The 12,902-nt window shown below is 43.4% G+C and overlaps 1 protein-coding gene and 1 pseudogene across 1 annotated transcript in view; one reads left to right on the plus strand and one right to left on the minus strand.

Annotated features, from left to right (window-relative positions):
- Positions 1 to 12,902, plus strand: part of ZSWIM6 (zinc finger SWIM-type containing 6) — a 225,961-nt gene that overhangs the window by 147,294 nt on the left and 65,765 nt on the right. The gene's annotated exons all lie outside the window — the stretch shown is intronic.
- On the minus strand, positions 4,687 to 5,119 carry LOC142438781 (trafficking protein particle complex subunit 2-like protein; annotated as a pseudogene).

Below are 12,902 nucleotides of genomic sequence, written 5' to 3' on the forward strand. Positions count from 1 at the left end.
TCTGTGAATTGGAATCAACTTGAAGGCAGTAGGTTTGGCTTTATTTTGGTTTGAATAATGACTGTAACATAGCGAATGGTAATAGCCCACCAAAGAGAGATTGCCAGTTGTACTGCATTTTTAGAACAAAATTACTAGCTCTTGATTTTATATAGTAGTAAAACATTCCAGCATCCATATTCTTAAGAAAAGAGGCTGATACTTTTGCTACATACTACTCCAGAAGTGTATTGATTTCCAAGGACTAATCCACTCCCTGGGTTAATACAACTTGGCCTCTTTTGGTCTTTTATGCTACCTATTAAAGAGATGTATTGTAGATAGGTAAATTGTCGGGCAGGGACAGAACATTGAATTTGAAATTTTGAAACCCGGAGTCCATTGTTGCTCTGCTATATCTTACCTCTGTGACCTTGGCTGAGTCACAGGATTTACCAGACTCATTTTTTTCTCTGATTTAAAATGCATACAATCTTCCCTAACAGTGGTGGGAATTTTAATTATATAATACATGCTGTTAGATGCCACTGATTTGGTTTTAATGCGTAAAACCACCCTCTGAACAAAACATTGTCAACTCCTGCACTACCTTTGCAATTATTGCCCCTTTGGGCACCATTGTTGTAGCCTCTGCTCCAGTCTGTTATTGTTGCCCAAGCATGATGTTCCTTTCCAGGGATGGGTCTCTCCTGACAATATGTTCAAAGTACATGAGATGAAATCTCACCTTATTTGCCTCAAACGAGTGTCCTGGCGGCACATCTTCTAAGATCGATTTGCCCATTCTTTTGGCAGTCCACAGTGAATTTAATATTTGTTGGCAACATGCACTTTGACCATGTTATATGAAAGACTAATTCTTGGAGAAGGACCTCGTGTTTGGGAAAGTAGAGGGTCAGTGGGAAAGAAAAAAGGACGATCTCTAATGAGAAGGATCGACATGGTGACTGCACCGATGGGCTGAAGTTAGGCACAAGTGTGGAACCAACTCATGACATGAACAAGACAACATACAGGAAATCGTTAAATGCACGAATGACATTAGTAATAAAGGTTACTGAGCTTACCATGCAGTTGTCATGGAGAACAGTGGTAAGCCAATAGCTGATGGCGGTGGTAGAGCAGAGAGATGACGGTGGAGGTCAGTTTGCTTTCTCGCTTTTTTCTGCTACGTTTTCTCCGTTTCGTTTTGTTTTGCCCTTTCCCTTTTGTGCTTTTTTCTTTTACTACCCTGTTTAAGCTCTGGGCAGAGAGAAGGTGAGCTTGAGGGAGGAATCGACATTGACCCCAACCTGGGTGGAACAGAGAGAAAGAGACCTTGGTCAGTCTGAAAAGCAGTCTATATGTAACCTTCACTTCATTGCCAGACGCCCAAGATACTACCGCAGTTAGCCGTTGTAGGGAGATGTGTTCCCATGTCAGATAAGGGTTGATGAAGGAAGGACTCCTAAGATCTTCTCCAACCCCCATGCCGTGCATCTTGGTAGTCTGTGCAGAGACATAGGAGGCACCTGGAGTTAACCCTGCCAAGGTGTTCAGTAATCCCACTTAGGTGTGCCTGTCTCTGTATGTTGTTATTTGATCTGACATCCCTGTTTGCTTGAGCATTAAAAAAGAAAAGAAAAAACCCCACAATCTCATTGCCATTGAGTCCATTCTACTTCATAGTGACCCCATAGGGCATTACCCCTGTTGATCTCGGAAACTGTCACTCTTTACGGCAGTAGAAAGTCGTATCTTTCTCTCTTGGAGCAGTTGGTGGTTTCAAACTGCTGGCCTTACGGTTAGCAGCCCAAAGCTAAGCCACCACAACACCAGGGCTCTTGAGCCTAGTCTTATAAAACCATGACTATGAATTCCATTCGTATCTCCCTATCCGGCTTCACTCGGGCTCTCGTCCACCCTTCACACTAGCCTGTCCAGGCTCTCCTGGATACTAGCAAACAAACAAACCCTATTCTGCCGATTCAGCCTCACCCCGTTGCTTGTTCTATTTCACTGGATTCTGAGCAGCAAGCCAGGGCAGAAATGACTTGCGTATTTTGGTAGCCTCTCTAAAGCACAATTGCTAAAGAAGTCAACACTGACGTTTTTCCATTCCATTGTTATACTGTGGGTGCTTGGGCACTGACCCTCTAGTGGACATGTGTATATATGTACTGTGAGCCTGCCTGTGCGTCACCGATAGCGTGTCTGGATGGAGGCCTCGGGTCTCACCCTCATCCCCTCGTTTCCTGGTGGATGGTCATATTTATTATTGTGATTGGGCTTGCATTAGCATCCAGTTTTTGCCAGTATCCTAGGGAAATAACTTAATTACTACTAGCACATCCTTTCGATTTTAGAGCATTCTGGATTTGACAGTTGGTGAAACAATGTGATCTGCTAGTGGTGAATAAAATAAGCAAATGTATTCTTATAGGCAAGCATGAAAGTTGCTTTAAATACATCGTCACCAAGTGTAGCTGTGTGAAACCTGTCGAAAATTCAAACCGAGAATGTGTGCTGGTTGGACAAGGGACCGTGGTACAGAAGTATATAAAGACTAAAGACAAGTCCTTGTTACCCCCCACCGCAGCTCTGCCATCTTACTTTTTTGCGGTAACCGCTCTTGACAGTGGAGTTTACATTTGTGAAACACTGTCTTTTGTGTACACACATGCACAATCATGCACACCGGCATGTAACTTAATTGTCTGTATGTAATTTTAAGATGGAGAACAGAGCCTGCTTCTGGTCCCTGGAGAAGGACATAGTTATTGTTTGGTAAAGCAGAGGAGCAGTGAGACAGAGGAGATGGATTGACACTGGCTGCGACTATGGGCGCAGGTGGGGGGATAGTCGCCCGGATGGCCTAGGTGGGCAGTGTTTTTTGTGCATAAGGTCACTGTGGGCTGGAACCGACCCAAGGGCACCTAACAACATGTTTCTGAAGTTTTCTTTGTGGTGCTCCTGAAACAAAAACATGAGCACCTTGCGATTGTAGTCGAAATAGGTCTGTCTTGTTTGATCGGCACAGTGCAGATACGCTTAACCATTAACCCAGGAACGAATTTGAGGTTATTTCTTTTTCTATACTTCTTTCCTTATTACTTAGATACTTTTCCCCCTTTCTACTGTATGCAGTTCTGCCATGAACCACCCTTTGCATATGTGTATGAACATGCACAAGTATTGTCATTGACATACATAAAATAATTTAGTAATTATTACCAAATTTCCTTCCTCCAATTCCCAGTTTTACCCATTATAGCAAAAGTTGATATCTTTATAATATCATTGCAGGGTTTTGTTGTTGTTATGTTTTAAAAGCAGCAGTGATGGGCTCTCTAAGTAGACACAGGTGATGCCCCTGTTTGCCTTCCCATGGAAAGTCTGTACATGGTCCATGAGCCAAAGACGTGCTGCTAGAGTTCAAGTCTAGTAATTTGAAGGAATCACAAATCTCCTGCCCAGGAGGCATTTGCTAGAGTCTCCCACTCTGGCCTCTAAACCCTTCGCCTCTCTCTCCTTACCTTCAAGGTTTGCTCCCCTCACACCCTGCAATTATTTCAGACAGTCTCCCTCTACCCCTACCCCGCCCCCCGCAAATCAAGGAAAGCCCTCAGAATTCACAAAGGATCGTTACCAGTTGAGATCAGTCACCACTTTGTTCCTTCTCTTCCCGAGCTGCCCAGAAACGACCGACTGAGTCTCTTGCCACCTGTCCCTGTACCCCAACCTCCAGCTTTGCAGTGAGATGGCTGCTTTGCTTCCCAGCCTGCTTACCCCTTCATTTATTTATTTTCAAAATCATTTTCTTCGGGGCTCGTACAACTCTTATCATAGTCCATACATACATCCATTATGTCAAGCACATTTGTACAATTGTTGCCATCATCATTCTCAAAACATTTGCTTTCTGCTTGAGCCCTTGGTATCAGCTCCTATGAGACTTCTTGTGTTTTTTTAAAAAATCATTTTATTGGGAACTCATACAACTCCTATCACAATCCATACATACATCAACCATGTAAAGCACATCTGTACATTCATTACCCTCATCATTCTCAAAGCATTTGCTCTCCACTTAAGCCCCTGGCATCAGCTCCTCATCAGCCCCCCTCTCATGAACCCTTGATAATTTATAAATTATTATTTTGTCATCTCTTACACTGTCCGACATCTCCCTTCACCCACTTTTCTGTTGTCCGTCCCCAAGGGAAGAGGTTCTATGTAGATCCTTGTAATTGGTTCCCTCTTTCCACCCCACCCTCCTGGTGTCACCACTCTCATATCTGGTCCTGAAGGGATCATCTGCCCTGGATTACCTGCATTTCCAGTTCCTATCTGTACCAGTGTACATCCTGTGGTTTAGCCAGATTTGTAAGGTAGATCATGATCGTTGGGAGGTGGAAGCATTTAGGAACTAGAGGACAGTTGAATGTTTCGTCATGGCTACACTGCACCTTCTAGGCAACTGGACATCCCTTCTTGAAGGGTCGCGAGGAGGAGATGAGCAGTCAGATAGTTTACTTTTCTTTTTTTAGGGGTGGGGGGACTTCAGAAAACATTCAGTGCCTCAGTGCAGAGGCCGCACCATCTGCAGGCACGGTTGCCGCTGCACCTCATGATACGCAGACGTGCACATCCATGTGCACAGACGCCTCTGTCGCTCACAAGCCACTACGCGGATACCTCCGTGGCTCACGCTGCAGTGTGTCCAGGTGCTGCGGCCTTGCTCAGCGGACCTGTGTCATCATGGACGTCACGGTGAATGCGGTTCCCGGGGTTGTTGAAGGGGTTGCACATGACGTCAGTGTAGGAATTATGCAGCTTCCGGTACATGCTGCGGATCTCGTTGTTCCTTAGCGCCGTGTTCGACAAGTCCACCACTGTCACAAACTTCACCTTGGAGCTGGTCACGTAGCAGTAGACCGTGTGGTCCTCGGTGCGGTAAAGCAGGCCCAGGTAGAGCTCCCTCTGGTCTACTAAGGCCTTCCCCAGTGCTGAGATCTTCTCGTCCACCACGTCCGCGAGGTGTGCACCATGTAGTGGAACTTCAGCTCGTTCTCAGTGGGAATTCTTCGGATGTCGAGGGGTAATTCTCCTTGGCGATCACAGTGATGCACACCGCCATCTTGTGAGGCCGGCTGGTTTACTTTTCTTTAAACAAATAGTTAAAGCATTATTTGGACTGAATCAGGTCAGAGTTAAAATGAAGATGTAAACTCAAGCCTTTTTCTCTTTCTTGGTTTGTTTTCTAGTGAAGTCAGAGGGAAAGAGAAAGCATTGAGACCCTAGTAGAACGTAACAAGCTTTGGGTAACTCCAGACCACAGCCAGATCATAAGCCCATTGTGAACATGTCTTAATATGTGTCCATGGTGTGAGGCCGAGCTCTCATTCAGTAAATCTGAAATCTACTCCTTCAGTACATTGGAGAGGTCTCTGCTGCCCCAGGACCCTGCCTCTTCTTTAGTATTAAGATCCAGAATATGGCCTTGTATTCACCATGCTCACCAAACACTGAAGCGCCCTCTTTCTGCTCCCATTTTTCTACCTAGTAAAGTTTCTGATTCAGTAAGTCTGCCATGGTGCCTCAAGCATCTGTTTTTCACAATGTGTCCAGGAATTTTGATATGGTCTCTGAGGTAAGAGAATTTTTATTTTAGAATAAATCAAAGCTAAATCAGAACCAAATCTAGTACCAGACAGAAGACAAAGCCCTAGTGAGCCATCCTGTTGCTGAGTTCTCCTTCACTCTCTTCTTGTGCCCTTACATTACTGAGGTAGAATGGAAAGTAAAAGTCACAAAGCCTTGGCTGCAAATGAGAGCCAATTAAACAGTTAGACTTTTTTCATTTTCCCTGAAGGCTTGAAACTTTGAAGAATTAAGCTCTGGTAATAAAATGCCCACTAAGCCTAATTACATAGTTGTAAAAGTTATGGCAATTATAATTATAAATATAAATAAGAGTAAAAAATATGGTAAATTTTAAAACACTTTAATGGACCATTTAATTTACATACACACAGATTTTGGTTCTTGTCCAACCGAAGGGATATCTATTAGCAAATGTGTAAGTGTATGAGTTGGGTTTCCGTTTGTACTTTCTCCTTTCTCCAACTGAAGTGCTGAGAGAGTTGTCTTTGATTAAAGGCAGCCCAGTAAGAAGTAGAAATGAAATTTGCAAAGTTTGGCACATTTTATACAAGATTTAGGCAATACCTAAATGCATTTAATCAAGACATTAGGGTGTCAATAGCTCAAATTCACCTTAAAGTTAAATATAATAATTCGTTCCCTCTGAGGGAGTGGGCGGTGATTGTTCTTGTAGAGCATCCTTTTGGGGCTCAGTGGTTAAGGAGTGTTGGGCTTCTGCTGAGGAGGGGCGGGGAGGGGTGAGCCTGCAGCCTCCTGGAGAGAAGGATGTGGCAGTTTGCTTCCTCTGTGACAGTAGCCTCGGAAACCTTGTAGCGTCACTATGACAAGGAATCAACTCAGTGGAAACAAGTTTGGTTTGATTTTTTTGTTGCTGTAGATTATTAGTTTCCTGGTACATAGAACATATGATTCTTTCCCTTAAAATATTATCTATATAGTAAGGTTTATTTATTCATTGATTATCTTGCATTTTTAAGACATGGTCTTTCCCATATACCTAATTATATGAGCATTGTTAAAAATTTCTGTAACTTTGCACTTGAGACCACGTCGCTCTGTGGCACTTAAGTGGTTTTCTTGGGGACACATGATTTTCCCCAACTGTGTTTAGAACAGAAGTCTTCTAAATTTTAATCCAGGATTTGGAAGCTGGTGTTGTTGTAATTGTTAGGTGCCATCAAGTCATTTCTGACCCATCTGCACAACAGAAGGAAGCACCCACTGCCTGGGCCTGGCCAGCTTCACTGTTGTCCCTGTGCTTGAGCCCTGTGTTGTATCGCTCTGTCCGCCCGCCTTGTGGAGGGTCTTCCTCTGACGCCCTCTCAGTGCACGTGTGTAGACGATAGAGATTGTTCACCGGAAAGGTGCTGTGTTTCAGCCATTTCTCTTCGCTGCGGCCCCAGTAGTTTAGGTAAGATGTTAACTTTAATGCTAGTTGGGGGGAAGACTTGATTTGTATTGTATTTTTAAAGCTAGAGAAACATTAATTCATGTATTTATATATTTTCTATTAGATATTACCACAGTTGTACAAGAATCAAAATCTGTATATATGCCAATTAAATGTTCTTTAAACTCTACCAGATTTTAAAATACAGATTTACTGGCACATACGTCATATGTCATACAATTTAATTGTTCAGTCATATTAACAAGGGTTGTACAATTATCACCACAATCCATTTAGATTGTGGTTGGTTCCCCACTGCTCCCCCCACCTCCCTTGCTATGCCGCTGGGTAATTGTTAGTCCCTATAGGTTTATCTACCCTATGTATATACAGCAAATCATCCAAAACACAAACAGGAAACAAACCCCCCTCCCAAAAAGACCCAACATCAAAAAACCCCAAACCAAAAATGACAATGCAAAACTTAAATCAACTGAAAGTAGAAAATATTAAAAATGGAAACAACTATAAAATGGGTCAAAAGGGAAATTATAAGTGTGTTTGGCCAGGTTGACTAGAAAACAAACCCAGGGAAACTCATATATATATATATATATATATATATGAAAGAACTTTATATTGAGAGGTCATCTTATAGTACAAAAACACCCCAGCCCAGTGCAACTCAAGTTCATAAGTCCTATACTAATCCATAAGTCCCTTTTCAGGTGCACACAGCCACACACAATGGTGCAGAATGCAGGAAGGTGACAGGCCAGTGGATGAAAAGTCTTGTGGATGCAATTTCAGTAGAAGCATCACAGGACTCTCGAGGTGTCAGTCTGGCTCACCAACAGGAAGTTAAAAGCAGAGGGGGGGTGGGAGTTCCAGGAATCCTCCTTATGAGAAGGCCATGCCCACAAGGAGGCACAGCCCACAAGGAGGCCATGCCCACAAGAAGGCTGTGACCTGATTGACAGGCTAGACTCCACCCCTACACTTTATTTATTAAGTTACCATGACATTATGTAACTACCACAATGAGGTATTATTACAGTTTAACATAGCTAGATGTGACATGATGATGGCACATAGAGTCTGATGTGCCATCTCTGTCTGATGGCAAGCCTATTCACATCCCTGGACTGATGCATGTGGGGTCCCTGCGTATGGGTTTTGGGCTTCCACTGTCATTCATAGTGTTCTGCAACCAGGTCTTTCATAATTTAAGCTTTGATACCACACCTTCCTTCAGATTTAGATTTTATGGTTTTCCATCCTTGGATCATACAGCTAGTGTGCTTCTTCCACATGTACTTGGTTCACGCCTCACTTAAATGGCTGCTTATTTGAGGACACGCCTTTAAGGCCCTAGGCATTTGTTCCTTCTGATAGCCAGGCTCCATCTGGTTTCTACAGCATACTTTGTTTGCTATAGCATCCTATTTTCATGAAGGCAAGTATGTAGTAAGGCCATGCCATAAGAACTATAGTCTTACATTGGGGCTAGAATTAGATGTGAGCCCCAAATGTATGTGTATATCTATGGTTTATGTATCTGGCTCGTTTTAGAGACATCATTATCATTTTATGGTAGGGAACATACATCAGCTCCGTGGGGCATACGAGGATTTTATTGATAGTATCATTAATTTAGCCAATAGTATCGAATTTAAAACACTGTTGAGAAAAGGAAATTCTACAAGTATCGGCCAGCTATCCAGATCACTATATATGAATTCTTGACTTGTACAGATCACACGCTTAAGTGACTGAACACCATTTACATGAAAAATGGGGATTGGTAATAGGGCAAAAACGTTCATTAACACTCATTCACACAGGCAATACCATGTCTGCCAGATGAATACATGCCATAAGAAAGTGGGGAGATACATGAAATAGTAAATATATGGAGCCTTGTGCCACCAGTCATTGGGCACCCTCAGAGCAATAAATAGACCAAAACCAAAGTCCAGTGACCTCCAATTCCATAACCTTGGGATAGCAATCATCTGCTTAAGTATGGGGGTTTTTCCCCCTAAAGGGAAGTGGGGTCACCTGCATTACCCACGAACAGAAGTGTGATCCCCTCCTCTGAGACATGCATGTCCCCTCCCCCATGTTGACCTTCACTCTTTAAGGCATGTCTGTTGATTTGGGGTGACCTTAGCACAATGCTGTCTGGCAGCAACTGAATGGCCTTCTCCCTTTCCCCCAATCTTGACAAACCGACCCCAGCTGAGGTAAGGTCTCCTCTATTAAAGTAAAACCTACCATATTTTAAGGAAAAAGTTAATTGAGTATTCAAATAAAATGTAAGTGATTCCTAGATTATTTCCCCCCCCAGGATTAACGCTCAGCATGAAAGGAAAAAAAGATTAGAGTTTTCTGAAGCCTTTGGAGGGCCTGACAGTGAACACCTTTGCCAGCCCATTCCACATGAAGAAGCCTGGGATTTTCACCAGTCCAAATCTACTTAAAATATTTGGAAATTTCTGCAATGAATGGGAAATCCCAAGTGTAAGCCAGCTGAGACCCACACAGCTACGTACAGCATGTCTGCAGCCAGACCACTGTGCATCCTGCTGCTCCCCCCCCCCCCCCCGGTATTCTGAAGCAAGACTGCAGGGGGCTTGGGCTGTTTGTGACCCAACAGAGAACAATTGAAAATCAACAGAAACTGGGAGACATAAGCACAATGAAGATCAAAATTGGATTTATTTAGGTTCACTTCATTTGAAGGAATGGGGTGAGAGTGGAGAATCAATAGCTTGGCAGAAGTTTCCCTGAAACGAAGGAAGAACATGTCAGCTGGAACTTAACAAATTGAGCTTTTTTCACTTGCAGGGATACAAATGACCTATCACGAGTGGAAAATAGGCTGCCAAAAATCTACTTAAAGTGTTAGTAGACCAAGGTACTCAGTTAGGCCACAGACTTCCAGAAGAGTAAACCAAACTGTCTTGGAAGAAGTACAGCCAGAATGCTCCTTAGACATGAGGAAGGCAAAACTTCATCTCATGCATTTTGGACATGTTAGCGGGAGAGACCAGCCTCTGGAAACGGACTGGAACTATAGATGCTTGATACAATAGGCCAGTGCTTGATGAGATAGATGGCCACAGTGGCTGCAGCAGTCGACTCAAACAGCCATGGCTGTGAGGACAGCGCAGGACCAAGCAGCTTTATTGTAATCTACGTGGGGTCTCTTGAGGTGGCAAAGCCTCAGCAGAACCTAGCAAAAAGCACAGCAGTTTATTGGGGGCGAAGTCTCTTCCAGTGCATTGATAACGCTGACACTATAGCTGTGTGTTTGTGCGTGCGTGCGTGCACACACACGATAAATTATAGGTAAAGCTATCTATAACTGGGTGTGAGTGTGTGTGCGTGTGCGCACTTGCTCCTCCAGACTCAGGATGTGGTAGGTTGGCAGCGCAGAATATCGATGGAATCTAGCTGTAGACCCAATAGCTATCACTGTATAACATTACATGGGAACCAAAATAATACTGTCACAAAGTCGACTCTGACTCGTATAGACCCTACAGGACAGAGTATACTTCCCTTTTGTGGGCTTCAGGGACTAAATCTTTTTTAAAAATAATTTTATTGGGGGCTCATACAGCTCTTACCACAGTCCCTACATACATATATTGTGTCACACACATTTGTACATACGTTACCATCTTCATTTTCAAAATATTTTTCTACTTGAGCTCTTGGTATCAGCTTCTCATATTTGTCCCTCCCTCCCTCACCCTCCCTTCCTTATGGACCCTTTATACTTTGTAAGTTATTATTAATTTTTCATGTGAGACTGTAAATGTTTATGAGAATAAAAAAACCTCATTTTTCTCCTGAAGCTGCCAGTGGTTTCAAACTGCTGATCTTGAGTTTAACAACCAAACACATAACCACGGTACCATCAAGGCTCCTACATCATATGAGGTTAAATTAAAAAATAATTGCTATTATGGACCTAGTTCATGCATGCAGGTGTGTCTTCCAAACCAATATGTTAAACATTTCTTGGCAATTAATAGAAGACTGCAGATAAGTTCTCTCAGTAAAGTCAATCTCCTTAGGATACTTAAAAAATTAGTCTAATCAAAAGAGTAGCTTCCCAAGGGACCTGCTGGGCCAGTTAACCTCAAGGGTGAGAGAGGTTAGTTCGGAAAGGGTATGGCAACTGTGTTTTCATGGGGAATACAAAGGGGCAATCTAGATCGGTTTCTTCAAAGGACACCGAATGGTCATGGACTCCTATGAAGAAGTTTTAAGAAAAGAGATAATATACCAAGGAATATTTTCTTCTCTCATGAGAAGTACTTATTCATTCTTCTAAGGGCAGAAATGGCCATTCTACAAGAATGTCACCCTGAACCAGAGTCTTGTCCCTTCAGACGCCTTGTTATTCCACAAACTCAAAGAACGTGGAACAGGAACACCATTCGAGTGCTGTTAGGGTGCCCAAACCGCCACTGTGCTGTAGTATAAATCAGAGTGGGTGATCTTCAGAGAAGCGTTAGAGGGCTGGGGACACCACCCCCAAGGTGGAAAGACCTCGGCGGAGACAACATCAGGTTACAGTGGCTTCACATTTTGAAGTTTGTGTTTAATAAATATTTTTACGGTTTTACAGTAGTACTTTTTTTACTTACCCTAATATATATTTAAAACTGGCTGTAAAAGAGAAATACAGTAACAATGTCCACAGACTTAATGTTAGATGACCTCAGGTCCAACTTTAGTTGACCTCAGCTCCAACTCTCCAGAGTTAGGAGACAGATCTATTCGTGTGACTGTGGACAAGCCATCGTGACTGGATCAGCTTCTCCTTCTGTCGAAGGAGGATCACGTGTGCCTACATCCTGCAAAGGGGCATTGTGAAGAGACAAGGGGATCATGCACAGGAGGATGTGACAGGAGTCGCTCTGAACCTTTTAGCTCTGAATCCTGTTTTCGGGGAAGAGTGCATATGTACATATTTCCCTCCGTTCGGCCCCCTTGCTCCCAGGGCTGTAGAGTGTGAGACTGGCAGAACCTGTGCCAGGTGTTAGGAAGGCAGGTGAGCAGGACAGACAGTGTCCTGGCACTTGTGCAGCTTCAACGTCTACTCAGCTACCTAGCCCTTACTGGGAAAACCCCTCCTTTCCCGACTTCTGGAGTGCCCTGGTCTCTTGAGCTTTTCCTTAATAAGCCACTTGTCATCGTCATTATTTATGATATTTGTTTAATAGCCTACCCATTTATTTGACCCCCGCCCCCCATGCTTCAATATCCATTTCTTCCCCTGGTCCTATAGCATTTATGGCCTAAATTCCTGCCAGCTTCTTCATTTCTGCTTACTCCCTTGGATTTCAGTGCACCGTCACCATCATCGGTGCAGACCAGGAAAACAGCATCCTCACTGTTGGCCTCATTAATATTTGTGTGCACCACTCTTTCTTCCACACTTCAGTGATATTTTTAAGTAGATTTCAAAGTATGATTCACATGATTAAAAAGTATGCAAAGGTATTCAGAGGTAGAAGTGCAAAGATGGAGGATGTATATGGGAATGCTGTACTTTCTGCATGATTTTAAAAAACCTACAAATCTTTCTGTATATAAAAGGAGCCCTGGTGGTATATGGGGTTTGGAGTTGGGCTGCTATAAGCAAGATCAACAGTTCAAAGCCCAGCACTTCCCTCTGGACCCCCAGGACTCCTCTTTCCTACGGGGCTGGAAATCCAAACACAGAGACTTAAGTGCTGTGCGATGGGGACAGTGCCCTTGTTGCCAACAGCCACGTCTGAAATGGCTTGAACCCTCGGAAACAGAACCGAGACGCCGTTCTGCTGTGCGGCACAGGCCATTTCAC

The sequence above is a fragment of the Tenrec ecaudatus genome, chromosome 2, assembly GCF_050624435.1.
Source record: "Tenrec ecaudatus isolate mTenEca1 chromosome 2, mTenEca1.hap1, whole genome shotgun sequence".
Taxonomy (NCBI): Eukaryota; Metazoa; Chordata; class Mammalia; order Afrosoricida; family Tenrecidae; genus Tenrec; species Tenrec ecaudatus.